The sequence below is a fragment of the Canis lupus genome, chromosome 20 (genome assembly GCF_011100685.1).
Source record: "Canis lupus familiaris isolate Mischka breed German Shepherd chromosome 20, alternate assembly UU_Cfam_GSD_1.0, whole genome shotgun sequence".
NCBI classification, from domain to species: Eukaryota; Metazoa; Chordata; class Mammalia; order Carnivora; family Canidae; genus Canis; species Canis lupus.
In genome coordinates this window covers 31973409-31999805 of record NC_049241.1, presented here as the reverse complement: position 1 = coordinate 31999805, position 26397 = coordinate 31973409, and the positions used below count along the sequence as shown (strand labels likewise).

At 38.8% G+C, this 26397-nt stretch overlaps 1 protein-coding gene and 1 pseudogene across 14 annotated transcripts in view; both read right to left on the bottom strand.

The window, feature by feature from the left end:
• CFAP20DC (CFAP20 domain containing) overlaps window positions 1-26397 on the bottom strand; it is a 243572-nt gene that overhangs the window by 198716 nt on the left and 18459 nt on the right. Inside the window, exon 5 of one of the 14 annotated variants that reach the window (XM_038565986.1) lies at window positions 21736-21840. The exons of 12 other annotated variants lie outside the window; for them this stretch is intronic. The gene's annotated coding sequence lies outside the window, so the exon portion shown is untranslated. The remainder of the gene's footprint in view (window positions 1-21735; window positions 21841-26397) is intronic. One more of the 14 variants, XM_038565990.1, reaches the window with a different exon arrangement.
• LOC119864809 lies at window positions 18259-18390 on the bottom strand (annotated as a pseudogene).

Below are 26397 nucleotides of genomic sequence, written 5' to 3'. Positions count from 1 at the left end.
ACTTTGAGCTGCGACACTCGTCTTCTTCTGCATTTGAACTTAAGACTTGACCTTAGACCAGGACTGGAGCTTACTCCATGTCCTGGTTCTCAGATCTTTGGACTCGACTGAAACTATACCATAGGCTCTCCTGGATCTCCAGCTTGAGAACTGCAGATTGTGGAACTTCTCAGGCTCCTTAACCTTATGAGCCAATTCCTTATGATAAATCTCTTCATATATATAACATATATATGATGCATAATATATTAAGTATAAAAGTAAATATAGGTTTTGATTCTCTGGAGAATCTAGACTAATACAATTATGAATTCATGTTAAGTTGCTTTGGCTTTGGTATAAAGGAGGCAAAAAAAAGTGTTGACATAATATTAATTTCTTTCTAGGCAACAACACCATACTTGTTTTTTTGTAAATAGGCACAGTTTCTAAACTTATTTATATAAATAAATCTCACTTGTAAAAACTGCTTTGTCTTTTTACATTTGACTCTAACTAAATGCTAATCATGATGACAAGGGAAAATGGGGGTGTCTCCTCTATGTCTTCCTATTAACTAAAAAACCCATTCTACACTTTACATGATGATTCCACAAGCCTATCTTTATCCTCTCCCTACTAGAAAAGTAATCACAACTTCTATCATAAAGATGGCTGTGTATCCTATTTGTAGCTTTGAAGATACTCTAAATAAGTATGAGAACTTCAAATCTACAAAATTCACTGTATTTATTTGTCTTAATAAGACATCTTAGTTTTTTCAGCCTAAGGTAAATAATTCAAGTTACTGACTGCCTACCACATTGTAGGTCAGGGAAACAAGAGATGTGGTCTGTGGACCTTTTGGTACTATGTACAGAGAAGACAAACAGCCAGAGCCAGAATGCAAATCACCTTCCTTTTCACCAAGCATACAATTTTCCCCTAACAAGAGTTTTTCAAAGAAGGAAGAAGGATGTTGATTTATATCATGGCATAAATTCCTTATTCTCATTGTGGATGGTTACTTTGAGATATCATTGTTCTAGGCAATTCTAGGTACTTTCATATGTGTTATTTTGTTATTCATAATAGCTAAGATTTCCTGAATTCTTACTATGTGGCCAACACTTGCACTAACATTTAATACTCCCAATAACCCTGTAAAATAGGTATTATTACTATCCCTATCCTATGGATGAGAAAATTGATACCCAAAGTTTTCAGACAGTAAATAGTGAGCTAGGATATATACAAGTCAATCTGGGTTCTAGAGCACACTCTTACCACTTCATTGTACCGCCTCTCCTTAAATCTGAATCCTCAATTCAGTTATGCAGACATTAAATACCTCCCTTTTAGAGCTAAGAGACTGTTCCTAGACTATGTGCTGCTCAAAGAGGGGCTGTACCTAATTCATCTCTCCATGTTCTCTCTGATAGCCTGTAATGATGCTCCCCAGCTTGGAGGCATTGTGGGGAAAATGCAGAAGAGTCATGAAACAGGGTCTCTACTCTTGTGAAGCTCATCTCATGGAAGAAATACTTTCAATAAGTGAACCAAGCATAAGGTGGAAGGGCTTCCCTGGCCTGGCTGAGAAGAGTGAACAAGTTCTTTTAAGAAAATGCTCCAAACCCTAAGTCTTGAAGGTAGACAGAGAGGTCTAGCCTCACAGAATTGTAAATGCCCATGTACTTTATTTGACATTTTGCCCACTAATGAGATATAGGAAGAGAGACAAATAGGTAACTTTCTCAATAATGTCTACATGGATTCCCTGTGGGGTCTGGCTTCTGCCTTGGGAAAAAGGCAGGGGAGACCCAGGAAGGAATCAGACAATTTTGATCCCACAGAAAGCAAGGTCGGAGTCATATACAAATTTAGCTCTCCAAATACGTGATTGAGAGAATCCAGGTATCAATCATACCTAGTCTTCCGAGGAATTGACCTCGATAGTGTTTGAATAAAGGAACCAATGACACGAACTCAAATCTGAAGGTCATTAGAACCAGTCTTAAAACTTTGGTAGCTATGTGTCTTTGGATAGGCAAGTCCTTCAAGGTCCCATCAGGGTATAGGGGTGGTGGAGATTGCAGCAGCAGTAGTGAAATGGGCTCATAAAGTCAGGAAGAACCTTCCCAATACATGTTTACTGGAATATTAGAAGGTTAGGAGAAAAGACTCTGAAGTCTGATTGGCCTGGTTTAAATGCCCATTCTGTCCCTTGCAAACAATTTACCTATCTTCTGTAAACCTCATATTCATATGTAAAATGGAAATAATATCAATTTTGAGAAGTAAACTATAAGATACATGTAAGAGGCTTAGCATAGAAACCTGGCATAAGATTTAATAAAAATGACACATGACATCCTGGACCCAGAGTCCTTATTATATGTCAGGTACCCTTCTAAGCTCTCACACCTAATATGAGAGAGCTCTCACACGTATGTGTACTTCACAATAAGGCTGTGAGGCAGAATGGTGGTCTGCATTTTTATGGACATACAACCCTTACCCCTTTCCCTCTGGGAGAATACATCCCTACCCCAATGACTCTAGGGACAGCTATGTAATAGCCTTTGTCAATGGAACTGAGCAGATGTGACCCAACTAGCACAAGTCTAAGATGCACCCAGAGTCTCCATTACAATACTGACCCTGATGATGGCATGTCAACCTGCATCCTGGAATGAAAAAGACAGGTAGAGTAGAGCTGCACTGTACTTGTAGCCTGTATGTGCCAGGAGTGAGAAATGAATGCGTGTTGCCACAAGCCACGGAGCTTTGGAGATCATTTAGTACTTTTAATATCCTCATTTGCAGCTGAGAAAATTGAGGCACAAAACACCAGAAAATCCAGTTTCAACTCTGTAATTTAACGTAGAACTACCAGAGCTGAATTTTCTTTCTTTGCTCTTTTGTATCATATGCTACTTATGGCTGCACTCTCCAACTGCATGAGTTCCCTTGTGATAACCAGGAACAGGGTGTAGATAAAACTTAAGGTAGAGGTACAGGGTGAAGAAGAAGTGTTTCAGCTTCCAAATGCCAGTCAAGATTTTCAGCAGTCTAACTAGGCTGGAGTCAGAGAAACAAAGTTGTGATAATGGTAAAGACACTGATGCTTGTGTTAATTTTTTAGGAGTGGAAACAATGACCTGATGATAAGATCTGGAAGTAAATCATCAAGATGGACAAGGAGGGGCTGTGGCACCTGCAAGGATATTTGGGCACACTGATGTAGGAAACTGGAAATGTATCGTGTTTCCAGAGCCTGTCAGTTTATGAAACAGTGGGACTCAGGGAGAATCCAGGAAGATGTGAGAGGTGGGGGGTAGGGGGGTTTCAGTCAGAAATGGAGACATAAGAATAGGAGGGATATTAGATGTTAGACAGAATGTGAAGAACCATATTAGAGGTTACGTTTCCAGAGAGTGGAGTAGAGAGCTGTGTCCTTCCAAAAAGGAAGGCCCATTTGGGGAGTTCCTGGAAGAAAGTTTAAGGGGCACAACCTGGGATAGTGCTTAGGTGAATAATTTATGGAAAATACCACCACTTCGAACTAAAATTTAGTGCACTGGGGATCCCTGGGTGGCGCAGCGGTTTGGCGCCTGCCTTTGGCCCAGGGCACGATCCTGGAGACCCGGGATCGAATCCCACATCGGGCTCCCGGTGCATGGAGACTGCTTCTCCCTCTGCCTGTGTCTCTGCCTCTCTCTTTCTCTTTCTGTGACTATCATAAATAAATAAAAATTTAAAAAAAATCTTTAAAATTTAGTGCACTAACTAGAAACTCAGCCATGAAAGGGTGTCATCCTCGGAGACAGGTAAGCTGGGTGATGTGAACTTGATGGTGAACAACAAAGAAATCTGAATTTAAATTAGAAGATGAAAAGGAAGAAATCTATTAATTCCAAGAAGCTTAAAAAATTAAATGTTACTAAAACTAGGCTGCATATTGGAATCAAAGAAATAAGCATTAGAAAGAGTCAATTCAAAGGACCAAAGCCTGCTGAATGGAAACAGAAGAAAAGGAAAGAGAAGACCCAGAAAATCTAAATCAATGTTAAAATAATTAACACAGCACAGTAAATTATAATTTACGTGCTTAATCTCGACACTTTATAAAGACTTTGATACTACACTGAAGACAGGGCCCTGGACGCTGCCTCTATAGGACAATGTGGACCGACAAGAAAAGGGGTTAGTAACCCTGATAATTGGAAGTTTGACCTTTGAAGAAGAAAGTCTTCCTCTAATCTCTCAAAAGCAGAGAAACAGTCAGGCAGCACTTCCGATGAAGAGTGGCCCTCCTCAGAGAGGAAGAGGAAGCTCCTGATGTTACTGTCTGGTCTCATAGGAGTCAGGGACTCCCCAGGCCCTCTGCCAAGTAGTGCTGCTTGAGAGGAAGGGCACAAAGGTGATTTGTGGTAAAGACAGGATTCCAAAACTGGAACATTCTAAAGAGAAAAGGTGAACTACTAAACAAGGCCATGGCTTTTGGCATTTTAAAATACCTAAAGTGTACTGAAATGCCAGGTGTCTGGCCACCATCTTAACCACTGCCTAGGAGACACAATAATGCAATTAAAAGCATAGGGACTGTCAGGGCTTAACATAACTGATTGGGATCCCACTTCTTAACCTGCTGAGAAGCCTTGGGAGAAATACTCTTAGAATATCAGTTTCCTTATCTACAAAAGGGAACTAAAAGATCTCTTATCCAGAGTGGTTGAGATGAATGCTGATAGGATCACCTGTCACACACATGTGCTGAAGAAATATTAGCTCCCTTCCTAAGGGATACATGGTCCTAATCCAGGGGTCACATCACCAATTTCTAAATGAAAGTCATTGGAAAAATGAATGTTTCTTAATGTACTTTGTATCCAGAATAATTAAAATGGTGTTATGTGAGAAGAGCTGCTGGAAATATTTTTAAATGGGCAGTCATTCACTCATTCATGCAATAAATTTTATTGAGTGACTACCATGTGCTAGGCATTATATACTATTAATTAAAATCTGACTCAATATTCCAAATTCTAAAAAACATCTACTGAGTAACTTATGCTTTAAGAACTATCATTGATGATGCTACAACTTTAATTATGAGAAATACTGAAGTGCATCCTGGATACCTTGAGAAAAAAAAACAAAAAAACAATGCAGGTTTCTGACAAATTAACACCATAGTGAGCACTGCTGAATTTTATATTCTATTTTTCCTACTCTCAGCCACAAATCTGATGTACCTGGTATGGGCTCCAGGTGTAGTAAGGGATGCCAAATCAATGCTCTTGGGCTTATCAATTGAGATTGGTTCTATTTTTCTTCATCTTTCTCCCTTACCCAAGGGGCTGATAAACTTTAAGGTTATACAAAAAGGACAGTACTTGTGACCTTCTTTTAACAAGAACTAACATTTGTACAGCTTAAAAAACACTTTATTTTTTATCATCAAACTTAATCCTCATATTAAGTAGGCATTTTCTCCTTTTACATATTAAAAAAACTGGGGCTCCTAAAAAGTGAAATCCCTTGCCCAAGGTCTTGGCTACTGACAAAGCTGTAAGACATCCAGGATTTCTGATGGAAAAATCCTGTGTTCTTTTCCTGTGGTTATAGGATGAATCAAAAGATCTATTTTGTAAGCATTTTAAGAGCTACCAGAGCTTGGAGGGGTGGTAAATGTACTGATTATCCAAACTAAAAATGCAGCACAGAAGGGAGGGGGGAAATGGAAGGCTTTTAAGAATTATGAAATGTTGCATATCTGAAACAAGATACTCATTTTATGCATTGTAAGAACCTAGTTTCTTATTTCTCTCTCTCTTTTAAATCAAGACAACAGAATGGGTGGATGCAGGGCAAGCAGGTGTCACAGTTCTAACAGAAGTTCTACATAGGAGAGAAGGAAATGGAGATTTGCTGCACAAATCTTTTAGCCAGAAACTTGCTGGGTGTTTACATGAAACTTACAGGTGTTATGTAACCCATCTATTCAAGAGATTCAAAAAAGGAGTTAATACTTGGAGAGCTGAGTACATTTCACAATAGCAATCTATAGGCTGCTTTCATAGTTGGACTTCACCTTTCTAAACCAACAGTCACATATATGCCAAAGGAGCCCATATATATCCCCATAAAAGATCCAAGTTAAGAACATCATAGACACAGTGTGATGATGGCAATAAGTCTAGACACAGACAGATGAAATCCCATGCTAGTGGGACAAGTCTGAAAACATCTGTTTCTATTTTCCAGACATGACATGAAAATGGAGCACTCAATGCATCTAAGTGACAGACTATGCCTGATGATGGTAAAAATGGGTCAATCCTAATTCTGCCACTATATAGCATTCCAGGAGAGGTGTGAAACTAACTTGTAGGAAGAAAGCAGAGGAGCCTGTAATTAAAACATACAAGGAGGATGGATATTTTTCTAACTTCACTTGCATTGCCCCCAATTATTAACGGCTTTTTTAGTTTTTGCTTAAACTAAATACAAGGGAAGTTCTCTGAACAGACCCATTGGATTAAAGGACACTCTTTGTGAAAATGCCTGTTGGAAGAGGCAGACTCCCGTGTGTAGTCTTTCAGCCCCCCGTGAGTTGGAGTATGAGCCTTGGGCCTGGATCACTTATCAAGAAATAAAAGAGGTCCTCAAAGTCTGTGCTGGACTTGTCCCCTTGTGTGGGAATGCCTTTCCCCGTTTCAGACTCCATGCATGCTCCTGTTCCTTTTGCTTAAGCATGTGTGTCACGTGGCACCTGGGCAACTCCCCTAACTCTATCTGTTCCCTTCAGCAGAAAGATAACATCCTGGTGCTGGAGAAGAGGAGCGGATGTGTATAGGCCAACTGCCCTCTATTGTTTCAAGCACAGCTATCCAGACACACCCAGCTAACATGGTCAACTCCACCCACCCTTAGATGCACAAAAATACATAATCTGTAGCTACAGAAACTTGGAATGGTTTGTTATGCAAAAAAAAGCTAACCAATGAGAAGTCCTCTTATACATCACTGTGTTCTGTGGTCAATACCACTCTACTGAGAGACTATAACATACTCAAAATCTATCATGCAGGAATTTTGATCTCCTGTAATTTTCAAATTTCGCTCTTAAAATTTGTATATAAATTAAACTTCATGTTTGCATTCATTTTATATCACTTTACCCAGTTTAGATAAACTCAACTGATATGAAATACTGATAACATCATGTTTAATATGCCACCACTCTATTTTCTAGGCAGGCGGTAAGTATCACAGCACTATCATTAGCTCATATTGTCATCAAAGTTTCAATATATTAATGTAACTGCATGTTCTCATCATCTGATTGTTCATCTTCTTGTGGTCAATAGAGATTACATTATTTGTGAACTAATCAAATTTAACTGATTGATTATTCTCATTTCTAGATTTGATGAAGCCTAAAAGACAATATGAGCTAATAAACTGCTATTTGTAAAATATCCTAGACACACTGAATTAAAAAAAAAAAAAAAAAAAAGGCTTTTAGTGAAAAGAACCTTTTGTTTCCTTAAGAAAGATGAAGCCATTTCCTTCTACATGTAATTAATACAATAAGAATGTACTTTTTGATAATGTGGGGATGTAGAGGGAAGGAAATGATACACAAGATATAGTGTTATTCATCAATGAAAATCATTTAAAAATATCCCTACATTTATACACACACACACACACACACACACACACACACACGTATATTTGTGTGTGTACATATCTACACAGGCATGGATGAATGAATGGATAGAAGGGGAGAGAAGGAGGTTAGGATGTAGAAAGTGGTTAAACGCTGTTACTCTCACCCCAACAACCAAAACAAGTCTGATAAACTATGAAAACATGGTTTTTAGAAACCCATCAGAGAGCTGGGGATGCAAAGAGACCTAACTGAACTAAATTCCAGAAGTGAATGAACCCTTCATAGGGAAGGAGAAACCAATGGCCAGTGGCTGTTCTTATTTGGAGCATGTCAGAAGGAAGACAGAGAGTTGGCTATAGATGGAGATAAGGAGAAAGCAGCCTAGCTTATAATAGCTCCCATGTAGGCTGAGTGACAGCATAGAATGCTGATAGGCCCCCTTCCAAAGCAAGCCTCTGCCTATCTGTCAACCCTCCCCCATGGGTCTTCACCAAGGGCGGGAGGTGGTATACTGAACGTACAGGGTTGAATTAGAGACTGAAGAGAAATTCATCTAAGGTGCTCTGGGATTTCAGCTTCAGGAAGCTAGGGGTGACTGGGACAGCTAAAAGAAAACTCTGCAAGGAATTCTCAGCTTTCATAGAGTGTAAGGCAGCCTTCCTCAGTAGGCTTGGGTCAGGCAGCAGAGGGAAAAAAGATCTGCCAAGGCACAGAAAGCCAGGGGCAGAATTGAGAACAAAGAGAACTCCCTGGGGGCCCTTCCTACTTGGCATCTGGGCCATAAAGGAGAGAGAGATCTCTTACAGTTTAGAAAGCCATGCGGCTATAAATCTGCTGAATCTTGCCAGTGGTCAGAGCTCAAGCCCTCTGGAAGGCAAAGACCTGAGCTTGTCCTCACAGGATTAGTACACACTGAATCACACGCCCTCACAGGATTAGTACACTGAATCACACGGAAGCTTCAAGCCCAGGCCAACCACAGACTGGCACAGCCTTGGCCTCCTCCACTGGCCCTAAAAGAAGGGGTATGTTCTTTTTGGAGGTGAATGTTATTTACTTCAGGCTTTACTGTTCAGGCTTTGTGCAATGTGTGGTATGTGAGCTAAAAATTAAAGACACACAAAGAAGCAAGGAAGTCAGTCATGGTTCAATTAACAGGAGATGCAGAGATGACCCAATGGACGATTATTTGTTCTTTTTTTTTTTTTAAGATTTTATTTATTTCATAAGAGATACAGAGAGAGAGAGAAAGCAAGAAAGCGAGAGAGAGAGAGAGAGAGAGAGAGAGGCAGAGACACAGGCAGAGGGAGAAGCAGGCTACATGCAGGGAGCCCAACGTGGGAGTTGATCCTGGGTCTCCAGGATCATGACTGGGGCTGCCCTATTTGTTCCATCATTGATAAAGATTCTAATACTGGCAGCGTTTTCTTCAGAGGGATATATTAACAGGTAAATAATCTTAGCACTCAATGAGAGGTGCAGAAAGTTATTTTCTTGTTTGAAAAACATGAAAAAATTCTTAGTATTTACTCCATTCCAGATCTTGACTTACTGAAGCTGCAAAACAAAGGATGCTAGCCATCTCTTCACGGAACTTAATCTCCTCGGAAAGACAGACCTAGAAATAAATATAAACCAGCCCAATAAATGCTATAATAGAAGCCTATAAAGAATGTTACAGAAATCATGGAAGATAAAGCTAGAAGAGCCAGGGGAAGCTTCAAAGAGAAAGATATCTGAAGCCAAGTTTTTTAGGATGAGTGGGATATGTTCATAATGCAGATGAGAGACAGGATAAGGGAGGATATGAAAGAATGGAAGTATGGTATGGTTTCAGGATCCTACCATAAGTCCAGTAGTTTGTTTGTTTGTTTATTTGATTGATTTTGAAGTTTTAATTTTCTTTTCTTCTTCTTTCTTTCTGTTTAGGGTGACTTTTTTTTTTAAGATTTTATTTTATTTATTCATGAGAGGCACAGAGAGAGAAAGAGAGAAAGAGAGAGAGAGAGAGGCAGAGACACAGGCAGAAGGAGAAGCAGGCTCCATGTAGGGAGCCCAATGTGGGACTCGATCCCAGGATTCCAGGATCACACCCTGGGCCAAAGGCAGGCACCAAACTGCTAAGCCACCCAGGGATCCCCAAAAGTCCAGTAGTTTTAAACAGCACAGGGCTGGGGGAGTATGTTGGGAGAAAGGGAGGTGACTGAAATGAACAAGACAGTTGTAGCCAGAATGAAAATGCCTTTAATATTACATCAAAGACTATGGAAAGCTTTTAAGCAGGGAAGTAATAAAATCAGATTTACATTTGTGACAAATATTTGTAGGACCTGTAATGCTACATTATTATTGTTGATAAATTAGCCTCTACCTTACTATGAGAACTTGAAGGGTGAGAAAAGATGACAGGAATTGATCAAAGACGAAAGAAAATAAGATTTGAGAGATGACATTAAGAAAATTCCCTGAGCTTTATCCTGAAATTGTGATCTTTATTACTAAAATTATTGCACAATGCCATTTTTACCTTTATCAATCATGAATTTACTAGTATGGCCATCCTGGTTCAATTGATTTTCACACGTAGACATAAGTTAAAGTTGACTTTTGTAATTCCAAAGTAGACTATGTTTTAAAAAACACAATGCATAATTTCATGAAAACATAGATAGCTCAGAAAGAGAACTATACCAGTTAGTGATGTGTTAGGCTGTAAGTATCACTGAAAAATAGTGGTTTAAACAAAGATGAGGCTTATTTATTCAGTCTAAGGACTGGCAGTTTGGGACAGGTTAATAGCTCAGTAACACCATCAGGGACCCAGCTTTTTTTTCTCCATTTTCCCCTGTGCCACCCTCACATATAGCTTTTGCCTTCATATTCTCGATAAGGCTGCTGCACTTCAATGCATTTTATTCACATCTGGAGCAGAAAATAAGGCAAGAGCAAAGTGCCAAAGAACTTAGGGCTAAAAGAACAAGTTAGCTGAGTATGTCCCTTTTAAAAAGCTTTCCAGGGAGTACTGCCAAGTGAATTCCACTTGCATTTCATTGGCCAGAACAAGGTCACATGGCTGTCTCTAGCTATAGGGGAGTAAAGGAAGATGCAACAGTTTGGCTAGGTTCACTGCCATCCTGACCAAAATTCTGTTATAGGAAAGGAGAGAACAATGGATTTGAGAAGATAACGAGCAGTGTTTCTCACAGAAAGTAACATAAGATCTTGCTCAGCTTTTTCGTTAGGTTGCAACCCAACTGCTAAGACATGCATGCTGAACACCCTGCATGCCTAGGAGGGAGACAGATAATTTTCTCTTTTATAAGCAGTTCAGGTATGCTATTAATGGAGGCTACTTGAAAGGATGTTCCCCCAAATAACAGAATTTGAAGGATAGACTTAAAACAGAAATAGCAATTTTGGAAGTTCACCTATATTCATCACATACAAGAGGCTCTTTGAAGTCACTACAAATGGTTAGTAATTTTATTTACTGTGTATATCAATACTAGTGACAGTATGCCCACTTGTTACCAGTCCAAGTAGCAGAAGCACAAACACCTGCACATGTTCAATATTCTTGATGCTTACCAGGAACGGTAGGACTAGCCAGCTGCTACTTTCCTTTCTGCCCAAATATTTTCCAAATATTAAGCTATTTTTTGTTATTGCAAAGAGGTAACAAAATTCACAGAACTCAGCTTTTAACAATTGGCTACTATATTTATGACAGATGGCTACATTTACAATTATTAACAGTCTTGCTACTGTTTGAATATAAAAACCAAAAATGCTACATAAATTACATGCTCAGTTGCCTTATTTCTAATTTAACTTAAGGGAACAAGAATTAATTTGATCTATTTTAAATATTTGCCAACAGGATGAATTCAATGACGTATGGAAAGATAATACTGAATTCACTGTCTTCTACTTCTTGCCACTAAACAATATATCAGCTTGCTTTTCTACTGAAATTGCATAAAATAGATAGGACAGCTAATTTAAACAGTTGTTTGCACATTCAATATTTATAACCCGAATCTTGCATGACTGACTGGAAGCAGTGAGTTAGAAGGTTTAGCTCAGCTGCTGCCTGGAGTGATGGATGGCCTCGAAGAATTTCTTGTTCACTGACCAGATCAATCACATAACAGAATAAAAAAAATAAGATCAGCCTTAAACTAGATTCCCAACATTTCCATCTGTATGCAAAACTATTGCAGGAAGAAATGTATCATAAAACATAATGTGAAGCTACTTAAAAATAATAAAAATCCACCAGAGAGGCTGTAGAATACAAATAAAAAAGATAGGGTGACAGAATGATATTCTGTGTTTTAACCGAATATTAACTGAGACTTTATTATATCTATAACCCAAAAGTGTTGTCAATTTATAGTGATATTTTGATCGAGCTCAGAGTCATAAGTAAAAGGGTTTACAAATAATTGAAAAGGCTCCAATTCTGGGAGCCATATTTGCAGCTGAATTTTATTTAGTCAAACTAAAAGGTGGTGTTGTGGCAATCATTATATACTGCTATTTTTAATTATTCCAATGGCCATTCTAAAAAGATGGGTCTGTTAAATAATGAGTGAACAAACATCTGACGTTTCAAATGAAAGAATCTGTTAATGGTTAACTGCAAAACATTTGCATTAATGGGAGGAGGCTGGTGAGGCCTCCTTAGTGCATTTGTGGGTTTGACTGGTTTGTGGGAGTCCGTGGTGAGCATGTCTTTCCAGCTCCTCATTCAGTGATATCAGGTTGGTACCCTCAAGGCAGCCAGAGCAGGAATGTTTAGATCACAGAAATTAGCAAATGTTCAACAGCAGGGCTCCTCCCTACCCTGCCTGTGTGGTTACAGGGCTTGCTGGGAAATAGGTACCAGCATATGGCAGTGTGAGCTGTTCCTAGGGTCAGGGTCCAAGGCGGGCTAGGACGCTGAGGGGACCCAGAGCTGAAGAGCATAAGATTGAGGTCTTGCTGAACAGGTGCAGGAGTGAGCAGGCTTGCACCCTCGATAATCCTGAAGGTGCCCTGGGATGGGAGGTTTTAAGGATGGCTGTAGGTGGCAACTGGGAGGACAGTAATGGCATCCGCCACTTTCTGTGGCCCTGGGGCATTCAGTTTTCTCTCAAGCAAGTTTACCCCTCCTAGGAGTAGAAGTGAGAGGAGGAAGAACAGGTGGAGAATTATAAGACATGAGAAGGAAAAGGAAGGAAGACAAAAAAAAAAGAGAGAGAGAGAGAGAGACAATGATAAAGAAAAAAATAGAGTGAAAATGCAAGAATAAAAAAAAGGTAGAAAAGGGAAGGCAAAGAGAAGAAAATGAGAAAAAGGAGGAAGAATGAAGAAGGAGAGAAGATAATGAAGAAACAAAATGGGGGGAAGAGAAAAGCAGCAAGAGGAGGAGAAGGGAGGGAATCATAGGAAGAGCTGGGAGGTGGAGAAGGAACTGGGACTTTCAGCCCTCTGTGCATGGGCAGAAGAATGGCTAGAAATGCTAGATGCACGTTGGGCCCTTTGATCCAAACCACAGAGATGGAGGCTCCAGAGCTGAAGACAGCAACCTTTCTACCACTCAAGGGCCTTTTCTTTTCTTTTTTTTTTTTTTTAGGGCCTTTTCTTCTTTAGAGGCTGGAGCTTAGGTACTCTTTTGAGCAATGGGTGAAGAAAACCTGACCATGTTTTGATAGGAACAGAGGCCAGCAAGTAGACAGAGCCTGGGTTCTGGCTACTTCATGGGTTTCCAGGAGTTCCCCAGGGCAGTGGTTTTCAAATGTCAAGTGCATCAGCATCACCTGGAGGACATGTTCAAACATAGACTGCTGGTTTCTCTCTCAGTACTTCAGGAGTGGGGCCCAAGAATGCTCAATTAAATTCCCAGGTTGCAGATGCTGCTGGTGTAAAACATGGACTTCGTAAAATAAAACATATCCTGGAAATGATTAGGACCCAAACTTAAGCCCTTATTAGTGAGCATCTTAGCAAGAATTCAAATGAGACAGATACAGGCTAATAATGAGCAGCAGGAGTCCCGCGATGGGAAGAAAGGCATCCTGAATCAATTTTTCCTGCTTACAATTATGCTCTAGGCTGGCTGTGGCATTCACAAATGTTTCTCTAGTAGCCAACTCTGGAGAGTCTGACTCATTCCTTGAAATCTCCAAACCCTCACGGCTAGGTCTTCTGAGATCATTTTTATACCAATGAGTGCAACTGAACTGAACAGGGGCGAATACCTGACCCAAACTAATACAATCATATTCTCTCTATAGGTATTCTGAAATTGCCTGGTAGGACTGGAAATGAAGCAGAAACACAGAATAGCTGAGATGGAGGAGTGAGATAGAGTACTTAAGGCTCTCTAATGCTGGCTTCCACACCCAGCTGCACTGCTGTCCTTGGGCTGTGTGTGACGCTCCAACATACCTGTATTTGGTGTCCCTACTGTGTTTTAATTTACTCAAGCTGGTTTGGTTGACTGAAATGAGGTACATGAATCTAGTCCCTCTTTACAACTGTGACAACTTCACTAGCACAAATGAACTCACGGGCCCTTTGATACACTGCACCAATCTTGCCTATTCTGATATTTTAATCCTCTTTAGTAGCCTATTCCAGGGTGTCATCACCAAGCTGGGTGGAAACAAACAAACCCTTATGCCCATTTCTTTTTATTGAGTGTTGAAAAGTTTTATGCATACATCCTTCTTACCATTTTTTAAATATCAGGTAAAACAGCTATGACTATCTATATCTGTTACTAGGAATAACAGTTAGGACTCTATGTCAAAAGTTAACAGAAAACCCAATTCAAGCTGGCTCACTTAATAAATGAAATTTATTAGCTCATGGAGGGCAGGTTTCCGGGTTGACTGATTTAACAGCTCAAAATAGTCACCAATGACCCAATTTCTTTTGTTTCTCCCCTTCTGCCACCTGGGTCAGCTTTATCTTCATGGGTCACAGGACAGGTGCCAGACACAAATGGTACTACTAATCCAGCAACCGAAAGAGCCCTAAAATTCACTCTGATTGGGCTAGAGTATGCCAGAGTCCCACTCCTAAAAGCATAAATGTGGCTAAGTGGATAGAGGGTACTAATTGACCTACCAATCAAAACCCACACCAGCGGCTATGCTGTCATGTCTTATTAAAAGTAGATAGTCTGCCACTAGGCAGGGGGATATACCCAAACAAAACTCAGAAATTTTAAGGAAGAGAAAAATGTGGCGAAGTCTTCTAGGCAGAGAGACCACAGATGCCTACTACCACACTTGTTTCTCATATGTATAATTAGAAAATAACTTTAAAAATTCACTTTATTTTGCAACCACTATAGTCATAATTGGTTCAGGCAAGAATCACACTAAACTAGTAACAGCTTGATGAGGACCACGGTCTCTATAAACTATCAAGATATATCCCCAAAATGACTTATTAATTTAAAGAGAAAAATAGTAACTTCACCATGAGTAAACCTGGCAGACAACACTTTAACCAAGTGATCAAAGTGAACACCACCTATAATGGAACAAACCAACATCATATGCCTCTTCATAAAATTCACTGAGAAAGGGCAGCCTAGGTGGCTCAGTGGCTTAGTGCCGCCTTCAGCCCGGGGCGTGATACTGGAGACCCGGGATCGAGTCCCACATCGGGCTCCCTGCATGGAGCCTGCTTCTCCCTCTACCTGTGTCTCTGCCTCTCACTGTCTCTCTGTGTCTCTCATGAATAAATAAATAAATAAAATCTTTAAAAAAATTCACTGAGAAGGATACAATATCTCTTTCATAGTATTTCTAAAGCCAAAAATGTATAACCTGAGTCTAATAAGGAAAACATCAAACTCAGTGAAAGGGCATGCTACAAAATAACTAGGCTGCACTTTTCAGAAATGTCATTGATGTGAAAAACACAGAATGGCTGAGGAATCATTCCAAATTAATGGAGACTGAAGACAAATGCAAACTAAATGCAATGTGTAATCCTAGACTAAAACCACAATTGCTATAAAGGGCAGTAGGTCTACACCATGGATAATACTGCATCAACGCTGAACAGGCTGATTCTGAAAACTGTACTGTGGTTATTTCAGTGAATGTCTTTGTTCTTAGTAGGTACATACTAATGTATTTAGTGAAGGAATATGAGGTCTGCAATTCACTCTCAAATAGTTTGGGGAAAAATGTGTATGTACACACACACACACACACACACGCACAGAAAGTAAAAGCAAATGTGGCCAAAATATTTAACTGGTGAATCTGGGTAAAAGGTAGTTCTTTGTACTATTTTTGGACCTTTGCTTTAAGTTCAAAATTGTTTCAAAATAAAAACTTTAAAATATTTAAAACTTATTTTAGGCTGCATGTCCCTATGATTTTTCTCAAAGCATGAAGTATTACTGTTTTGCACTGTGTACCACTTAAGTTTCATAAGGGCAAAAGAGCTGACAATAAATCTCAGTTTTCTTTTAACTTATTTATTAGAAACTCAGCTGGTAAAGGATGATACGTCTTGGCCAAAGCCTGTTGTTTCCTTTTCTTCTGGGCACACAGCCAGATTCTATTTCCCAGCATCTCCAATGCTGTTATGGGTGGTGTCTTCTGGCCAGAGAAATATCCTCCCATGTGGTTCTCTAGATTCTCTCTTCTTGTACCTACTGTCCAGATACAGAAGATCCGGCAGAGGACTCTAACGTCCTAGATGGAAGACAGAAGGGGTGTAAGGTCTCTAAATGACTATGGGTGGTCAGAGCCCTACCACTGGCCTGAATTGTGGCAAGAAGAGCAAACAATCTTTACGGTTAAACTACTGAGATTAGATTACCTGTTGTAGCACTTAGCCTACTTGACTAATAAAGCTACCTGATTTATTATTATTTTTATTTGTTTGTTTAAAGATTTTACTTATTTATTCATGAGACACACACAGAGAGAGAGAGAGAGAGAGGCAGAGACACAGGCAGAGAGAGAAGCAGGCTCCATGCAGGGAGCCCAACGTGGGACTTGATCCTGGGTCTCCGGGATCATGCCCTGGGCTGAAGGTGGCGCTAAACTGCTGAGCCACCCGGGCTGCCCTGATTTATTATTTTTAAAAAGATTTTATTTATTTGAGAGAGAGAGAGAGCATGAGAAAGAAGGAGAGGGAAAAGCAGGGAGCCCTGATGTGGTGCTTGATCCCAGGACTCTGGGATCATGACTTGAGCCCAAGGCAGATGCTTAACCAATATTGCCACCCAGGCAGCCCTAAAGTTCCCTAATTTATAAAACAGATTAACACAAGGGGACACTTTAGGAAAATGCACTGAGGATTCATACGTTTGCTTTCAAAATACATACTTTAAAATAGCTGTTCTCAAAGTGTGGTTAAGGGAACTCTTGGTTCTCACAGGATAGTTCAGGGACCCTTGAGAGTCTCCAAGACATTTTCAGGGTCTCTGTGATGTCAAAACTATTTTCAGAGCAAGACTAAGATGTTCTTTGTCCTTTTCACTCATTCTCTTACAAGTACACAGTGGAGTTTGCCAGAGGTGATATGATGTATTATACCAAAAGAGACTGAATATGAAGCAGATATGAAAACACACCTGTCTTCTAAGTTAGACATTAAAGAGATTTACCAAAATGTAAAACAACGTCACTCTTTGCTAATTTTTTTTGCTTTAGAAAATATAGATAATTTATGCTAATTATTCAGAGTTACTTATGTTAACATGTAATGGGGTTGTTATTTCTAAATAATAAATATCTTTTAAATAAATATGGTAAATACTGACAAATATAACCCACATAAGCAAAAACCCTTTGGAGTCTTCAATAATTTTTAGGTGGGTAAAAAGGCCTGAGACCAAAAAAATAGAAGAACCCCTATTTCAAACAAGTATATCTAAAAATCTAAATAAAATAAACCCATATTGCTAAAATGTAAGAGATAGGATAGTGAGTACCCTTGGCTGACCCTTAGTAACAGAAAAGCATAGTCTCTAGGACATGGTAGGTGCTAAATATATAGTTTTTAAATTAATACACTGTACAATGGTGAGCATATCCACATTTAAGAGTGTTGTGATAAATGAATGAGACCACATGCTTATGTGTTTATCATTGTTCACAGTTATTCATTATCACTCTTTATACGTAAGATGTTTGTAAGTTCCCATCCCACTGACTTCATACTTGGCTGTATAATCTCAGTTGGCCAATGGGATGTAAGTAGAAGTAATATGTGCCACACGTATCTGAGAAGAAGCTTTAAATTTAATTGTGTGGTTCTGCTCAGACTCTTGCTCTTCTGCCCCTGCCTTGTGAAGAGCATGTTTGTTGAGTGCAGGTTCTAAAATGAGAAGACACAGGACAGATACATAGCTGGCCTATAGCTAAACACAGCTACAGTTCATCTGCAGCTCTCAGGTAATGTGTGACAGAAATACATAAAACTGTTGTAAGCTATCCTAGCAAACCTGGAAAATACAGTATGAAATGAGCCTAACATACTGCAGATGTTCAGTAAACCTAACCATTCTCATCAGTGCTATTATTCAGTTAAAGTAGCACTAAAAAACGTGCTTAGTCCTTGAGTGACCACACAAAGCAGAGCCTACCTTGATTAACTAGGATAGTTTACACAACACTACTGACATAACCTCAGGATTCCATTAGCAATAATCGCACCTCGGATAAACCTCATTGGCTACGATACAGCCACTGCGCAAAGCTAGCCTCAAGATTCCAAGTAAATGAAGTACATGACATAGGACAGGAGTGGCATCAAAGTAGACTTCACTCTAAGAAAAAATTCTGGCTACCATGTACCCCTAAATACCCACTGGAGAGTCTCAGGAATATCTGTAGAGGTCATTGGCAAGTGACTGAGAAACAAAGAGGTTCTAAGATGACTGGAAAATGCCCAGACTCAAAGGAGAGTGCAATGGGTCTATGAGCTCATCTGCTTGCCTTGCCCACATCCTCTTCTCAGAGCCTCTGAAGCTGAAACCAAAGATGAAGCTGAAACCAGAGATGAAGCCTCTGAAGCTGAAACCAAGTATGTGCTGAAAGCCAATGACTGGCCAATGACTGATCCTGATTTTTCTTTGGAATCTTTGCACTAGAAGATACACCAACTGAATGTGGTCACACAATGATGGGTATTAGAGTTATAGGATCATTGAGGGAGCCATATTTGCCTGCGACCACAATGGCAAGCAATCAGAGAAAGTCAGTCTGCAGGATCAAACAGAACAAAGTGGACTAACAGGGTAAGAGATGAGAGAGTAGCAGCCAGAGAAAGAGAAATTACTGACAACTTTCAACTCTAAAGAGACCTGTATCAACTTGTGTGCAGTTGGGATCCATAAGATTTCTGCATGTTCTTCTTATACTTCTCTTTTTACCTGACATAATTTAAATAAAGTAATGTCCCTAACAACCAAATGATCCTTAAAAGATGTAGGTTTTTGTTTTGTTTTTTTTTAACCTTGCTAATTCTGACCCAAACATAGAATTAAACTGATTTCTGGTTGTTTGTACAGGACAAGGGTTGGGGAGGAACAGAAATCTGGATTACAGTAACAGAATTAACTTTCTACAACTGAGAATCCAAAGTACTTGCAGAAATAACTTCGCTTTCAAAGTGTCAGAAACCATGATTATAAAACTATACTACATCTTTACCTTTTTCCAATGCAAGCACTAAAAGGCAGCAAAGATGTCAAGCAAAGATGCTAGAGAGTCAGGAGTTCTGGATTTAGTATTGCCTTTGCCTCTAAGAAACTTTGTGTCTTGAAAAATGTCATATCCTTAGGAGTCTTAGGGGTTTTTTTTTTTTTTCTATAAAAAATAGGAGTTGGATAAGATTTGTAGATTCCCTAAAATAATAGAGAACTGAACTTTTAAAATGTTTTAGAAGCTTCTCTAACATATCGATTTCTAAAATACAGTGAATTTGTACATTTTATTACAAATTACTATGTTTATGGTATAGCAATATATGGTTTTAAATAATTTATTTTCCAAGTTATAAATCAGTGGCATTTAACCTTAGGGAAAAAAAGGGATGGTAATACCTATGTATAGGAAACAGAACAGCTGTTCCTATTTATTTCTAAAGATTTTTTTTTTTAATTTATTCATGAGAGACACAGAGAGAGAGAAAGGCAGAGACACAGGCAGAGGGAGAAGCAGGCTCCATGCAGGGAGCCCGATGTGGGACTCGATCGCGGGTCTCCAGGATCACACCCTGGGCCGAAGGCAGGTGCTAAACCGCTAAGCCACCCAGGGATCCCTGTTCCTATTTATTTCTAACAAACATAACCAACCTCCAATTATACTGAGAATTTCATATCAATTCTCATCTCTTTCATAGCAGTAAAAAATCCAAGTTGTTTGTCATTGTTTGTTGTCATTGTTTCAGTTTATTATAATAGCTTTTTAAGTCTGAAAGAGATATAAAACATAAGATCACTAATGTGTTCCAATATAAAAGGGCAGACTACTTGGTATTAATTAAAATTCTCTGGGAATTCTGTTATGGGCTTATAATCAGAGTTTTCATGGAAGAGCCAAGTGTGATGTTCCTTAGCTTTAACCCAGCCTTGAGAACAACATTTACTTGCACATACTTCTACCCACAGAATCATTTTGAGAAAACTCAAGAGAATTTATTTCTCCTTACCTAAATTATTCTGCCTTTTCTCATTCTTTGAAATAGTTACTATCCTGCCAGTAGAGGTGTAGCTAAGAGAAATACAGTTTATACTTGGTACAGCAAATTAAAGGTTAAATTAAGGCTTGGTTAGTAGTTTTCCAGGAACTAAGTATTGAGAAGATGAAAGTTGGATACTTTCTTAAATCATGTTCACCTGCTTTTTATTCTAATTCTCATTTCTTTTTCTACTTTTTCTAATCCAAGAATCACCCATATATCAACACATTTCAGTATAATATGATATAACAAGTGTTACTGAGGACTCACCAATGCACTCAGAATTCTTCTAAGTGCTCTGATGATAACAATGATGAATAAGTTGTCCTTACTCTCAAAGGGATCATATACACAAGTATGGGAGTGCTGAGAATTAGCTTTCTACAACTCAGAGTCCAAAGTACTTGAAGAAATAGTTTCGTTTTTGGGCAGCCCGGGTAGCTCAGCTGTTCAGCGCTGCCTTCAGCCCAGGGTGTGATTCTGGAGACTCGGGATCGAGTCCCATGTCGGGCTCCCTGCATGGAGCCTGCTTCTCCTTCTGCCTGTGTCTCTGCCTCTCTCTCTCTCTCTCTCTCTGTCTTTCATGAATACATAAATAAAATATTAAAAAAAAAAGAAAGAACTTCGTTTTCAAAGTGGTTGCAATTGGAGAACAGGAGGAGGATGTACAGAGCATATACATATTTGGGTTTGGCTTTAAAGAGTGATTAGAGTTTCAAAAGCTGAAGAGAGAGGATCAGGTTGGATGACAATTTAAGTCAGAGGCATAAGAGCTATGTGGATATTCAGCAACCAGAGTGTCTATGGCAAGGGAAGGAGTGGAATGGGTCATGGAAGGAGAGGTGTCTGTCAGACTGAGAAAGACCAAGGGTGCCCAGTGACAACCAATTCTGTAGGGCATTTGGATAAAGGAGCTTAGATTGGGGCAAATGGATCTAGGCTGTGTAAGACCAAAAGCGAAAACTTAAAAGTTCAAATATTGATCATTTAAAAAGTAACAGCAAATGTTAAGAGTTCCTGGCAACAGAAGACTTAAATGTAGTTGAAACTTTCAATGTGAGTTTTATTTGCCTATGTATTATGCTATTCAGTTTTAAAGAGAAGGTCAAACCCCATCAGTGGATTTCAACCTTTTGAGGGAGAAGTAGCATCATCTGTTCATATAAAACATATAAACATTATCATCCCAAAATGTATATATTGAAAAAAAGGGAGTACAGACTATTCTGTTTGAAGTAACAAAAGTGACTGGCAACTGTATAAAAATCAGCACATCAGATAATTTAATATGTTCTTTCCAGATACCTCCCAAACTTCATTTCTATGAATGGAAATTCTAAACGGAAGTATCACTATCTTACCAATTTTAAAGCACCTGTATCTCCTTCTTCTCCCAAAAGAAGTATACCACACCACAAACTGCGACCAGCTTAAAGGAGTTTAACAATGCAAGGAATCTGAAACTGCTGAAAAAAGGAAATGAACATTTTTAAAATAAGATTTTATTTATTCATGAGAGACACAGAGAGAGGCAGAGAGAGAGGCACAGGGAGGAGATGCAAGCTCCATGTAAGGAGCCCCGATGTGGGACTCAATCCTGGGACTCCGGGATCATACCCTGACCCAAAGGCAGATGCTCAACCCCTGAGCCACCCAGGTGTCCCAGGAAATGAACATTTACCAAGTATGTGCTACATGCCAGGTACTATGCTAGATCTCTGTGAACAACTGAAAGTCCAATAAAGTCTGTGGCTGCCTATTGTAATACCTGGGCAATTTCTTTTCAAATGGGACTTAATAATTCAAAGTTTGATGATCACTCCATTGAGATCAAATGCATTAGTCCCTGAAGATCTCATGGCCTAGTCAGGGTACAGGTTTGGTTGTAGTGATATATAAATAGTAAGACCATTATGTGATAAATGCCATAGCACACTTATGTGTAAGTGCTATTGTAAGACACATTTGTGATTTACTATATATATTTCAATCTACCAGAGTTATTTCTGTAAGTCCAAATAAAGACTCTAAAATACTTGTTATGTCCAAGTAAGAAACTCTGTAATTTAAGGGGAAAAAATCATAAAAATCAGAGATGCTAGAGATACCAGCCCACCCCACTGGGGGCTGCTCTTTGTAATTATTACTGGATGACTTAATCAAAGCCAAATGACTTCATAAAGTTTCAGGACATATTTTAATTGCTAACAAGCAATTTTTCTTCCATATTAAAAAGTTCTAAAATGCCCTATTAATAAAAATTCCTAAATTATTATAAATTTCATAATGGGGATTACAGGAGTCCCATAAAATACACATTATATTATATCTTGTAGATATTTAAAATTATTTTACTTTGAATAACTGAAATAATTAAGTGCCAGAATAAAAATAGAATACAGTGAGAGGTGGGTGCCTGGGTGGCTCAGTCAGTTAAGCATTTGACTCTTGCTTTTGGTTCAGGCCATGATCTCAAGAGTTGTGAGATCGAGCCTCATATCAGGCTCCATGCTCAGCACCAGCACCAAGTCTGCTTTAGATTCTCTCCCTTTCCCTCTCCCTTTGCCCCTCACCCCATTCATGCTGTCTCTCTCCCAAATAAATAAATCTTAAAAAAAAATACAGTGAGAGGGGAGGAGAACCAAACCAGAAGAAACATTTCTCCTGACAATAAAAAGTGAGCTTTATATCAATGACATTGAAGAAACTTATTTTTCCAACTCTGCCAAATTAAAGAAGTAAGAGCGTTTGGAAGATACATGATTTGTTATGAGTCACCTTTAATCATCCCTGTTAGTGAAGGAGAACATGAACAGCAGTAAACAGCAAAGGCTGTTTATAAACCTCTTACACTTTAAGCACTGGAAATTACATGCTTTATTTTCCCTAGTGCCTGTTTATTCACAGATGAACCTTCCTATCTATCTGTGGTTCTACACTTGGCCTGGTCACCTGTAAGTCCCTTCAAATCAATGCTCTGAAGCTGGGAATTCTTATAGTCATCTTTTAAATAAATCACTAGCATCCATAATCAATGGATGGCAGTCACTTCTTCCCAGGTTTATGATCACTTTCTTCCAGATGGAGAACTTGCATGAGTCAGTAGTCCAGAAAAGGTGCTCTCCCACCTCTCCTCAGGGATGAGTACCATAAAAACTTCACAGGGCAAACAGACATGCCCACTTGTCTCAAAATGTTTGAGAACAGTGGTGCCTGGTTGGCTCAGTTGTTAATCGTCTGCCTTTGGTTCTGGTTATGATCCCAACATCCTGGGATCAAGCTCCATGCAAGGCTCCCTGCTCAGAGCCTGCTTCTCCATTGTCCTCCGCCCCTCCCTGTGCTTCTTCTCTCTCTCTCTCTCTCAAATACGTAAACAAAATAAAATATTTTTTAAAAATGCTTTATAATCTAAATTAATCTAAAAATTAAACATCCTGGCACTTTTTAAAGATGTAAAAATTATGGCATTATGAACTTAATCTTTATAATCACTCAATAAACAGGTATAAATATCACCTCCATTGTACAGATAAGGCTGTGACACACAGAGGGCTCAGCATCTCACCCAGGTTATTCAAGCTAAGATTCTGCAAAGCCAGTGACTCCCAAGCTGCAGGCTGACCCATCACAGGACTCTGACTTATGCTCTGATGGTGTTTGGTGCAATAATGTAACTGCACAGTGCTCTAACAAATTATGATTTTATAGAGTAAGAATACTTCCAAATATTTGCATATGTGCCATTTTCTCTTTCTCATTTTCTCTTGCTACTATTGTGTTTTAGCTCTTTGAATGTATCTAGGTTATCTAAAGAGTACTGTCAAGATAATTTAGAAAAGTAAAATGAACCAAAGTAACAACCAGAAAGAAAAGATTTCCCAAAAAAACATTTATTTAATAGATAAAGAATATGGCATCTGATTTATATACCTACTGCATGTATTATCTAAATCTTCTACACAAAACCTATTTTAAGGCATGCAAATTTAATATATTATGAAACACAGTATGCAAAGCATCTTAAAGTACTCTCCTTCCTAATGCATGTAACAAAATATACTGATTATGCAAGTACATTTAATTGGATATAATTAAAATAATGAGATTTAAATACTGATGATTTTAAAAAGAAAAAATAGAAGTTGGAATCAGCCATGAGATACATTCAAAATATTAATGAAACTTGCAATGTCATGACCACTTCTGTACACAATGCTCTTGCTAGTTTAAAACAGAGCAAGTGCTGGCCATTTCCCCCCTGGGCTAAACACATAGTTTAGAGAGGTATTCACTTGGTGACATAAGATATTTTATTGGATAATAGAAGACTTAGCTCTTGGATAACATCTTTTTTACAAATCACTTAAGAGCTACATAGCAACCACTATTTCCTTTAAAGAAAAGCATCAAAATGACCACAAGAGGTAAGAACACAAATTTTTCACAGGAAGAGTTATGCTCAGTTAAATGGACACAATCTCAGAAGCTCTCGCCAATGTCATTCTGATGTAAAGATATTAAATTTAGGTATTCTCTCGCCTCTGGTAGCTGAAGAAGGCCAATGACATGTGAAAAGAGCAGATCTGCAGCTGTGAGGTCATAGTCCCTTAACTTGGTATAAAGTTTCAAAGGAGTCTACAGTCTCCAATGTTACTCAGGAAGAGACAGGAGCAAAATTCAATAGGGTAGAAGGGCCTGAAACTTCTATTAAACTTGTCTTCTGACCTCTTTGTCTAGCTCACTAGCAACAATACAGAAAAGGTGATACAGGGAAAACTTTTTATTAAATTACCTTGAGGCTAAAGCTTTGTTTGTGGGATGGGTAGGTTTCAATTCTCCATTTTACAGAGATGGAAGAGAAAGCTTTAAGATCCAAATGGACCTAAATCTTCTAAAATTTCTTGGGGAAAAAACCCAACATCACCAATTGACTCTGACAATTAAAAGGAAAAAAAACTCACGTTACCATTTACTGAGGAGGAAATTGAGAGTGCCTGGCATAAAGGGGATATAGCAAACTTGGGGATAGAGCAAAAGGATAAGAGAAAAATTCTGGAATGAGTATCATAAATCTTAGATGGAATTTTAGGTTAAAATCATTAAATTCTACTCAAATATAAATTCAAAATCAGAATACTGCAATAAGGACATCACAAAGGATCAGTTAAAATTTGAAAGGACTGGGGACCCTTTCAGGGGTCTCTCTCTCTTTTCTTTAAAAATTTACCTTATGAGATTCCAAATGAAAGTAGTACTCCAAATAGCTAAAGGTGCAAAATGTGAACCCTTCTGGCAATACTATTTTCCAGGACCTGCAGGCTAAGCCTCCCCAACCTCTCCAAATAGCACATGATGTCCACTGCCAGCTTCAGAGTGCTTTCATCCCATATCCTGAAAAAGCACTGGTTGAGATCAGTGAAAATGAGAAAAATAATGTCAATTCACTAGAGGCATTGGCAGTACAAAATATCTCTCAGAATTCATCAAGATAATAACAAAATCAGAAGAAAGGAATTAATGCAGCTCAACAATATTCAGTAAAATGAAAGCAATTCCTGTCAAAAAATGTAATATTCCAAAATCATTTCATGTGATTGGCAGCATCAGATATAGCAAAATGGATTTCTATTTCAGGATGCAGTAGGTTCTTTTCCAAGAGCTCAGGCTCATGGTGTTCCTCCCATGCACCAGATGTCTGCCCCCAGGCTCTGAAACACCTGACAACCCACACAGGGAAGCCACTGGCTTCCTATCACCATGTCCGGAAGAGATCACAAAAGGAAAAAATTCTTAAAAATCTGTTTATCAAATCATTTAACTTCAGGTCAAAAAGTGAGATACAGGTACACTAACGTACTTTGGAAATGAAAACTGCAACTAATGCTGGGAAATAAGCAAGTCAGAATGAAGAGCTGATGTTTAAAAAGTAAGGTGGGAGATTTTATTTTGTGGATTGATACCAAAAGAACAATCAGAAAGAACTGTTAACTTTATTGCTAAGACACTATGCATTAGTAAAGTAA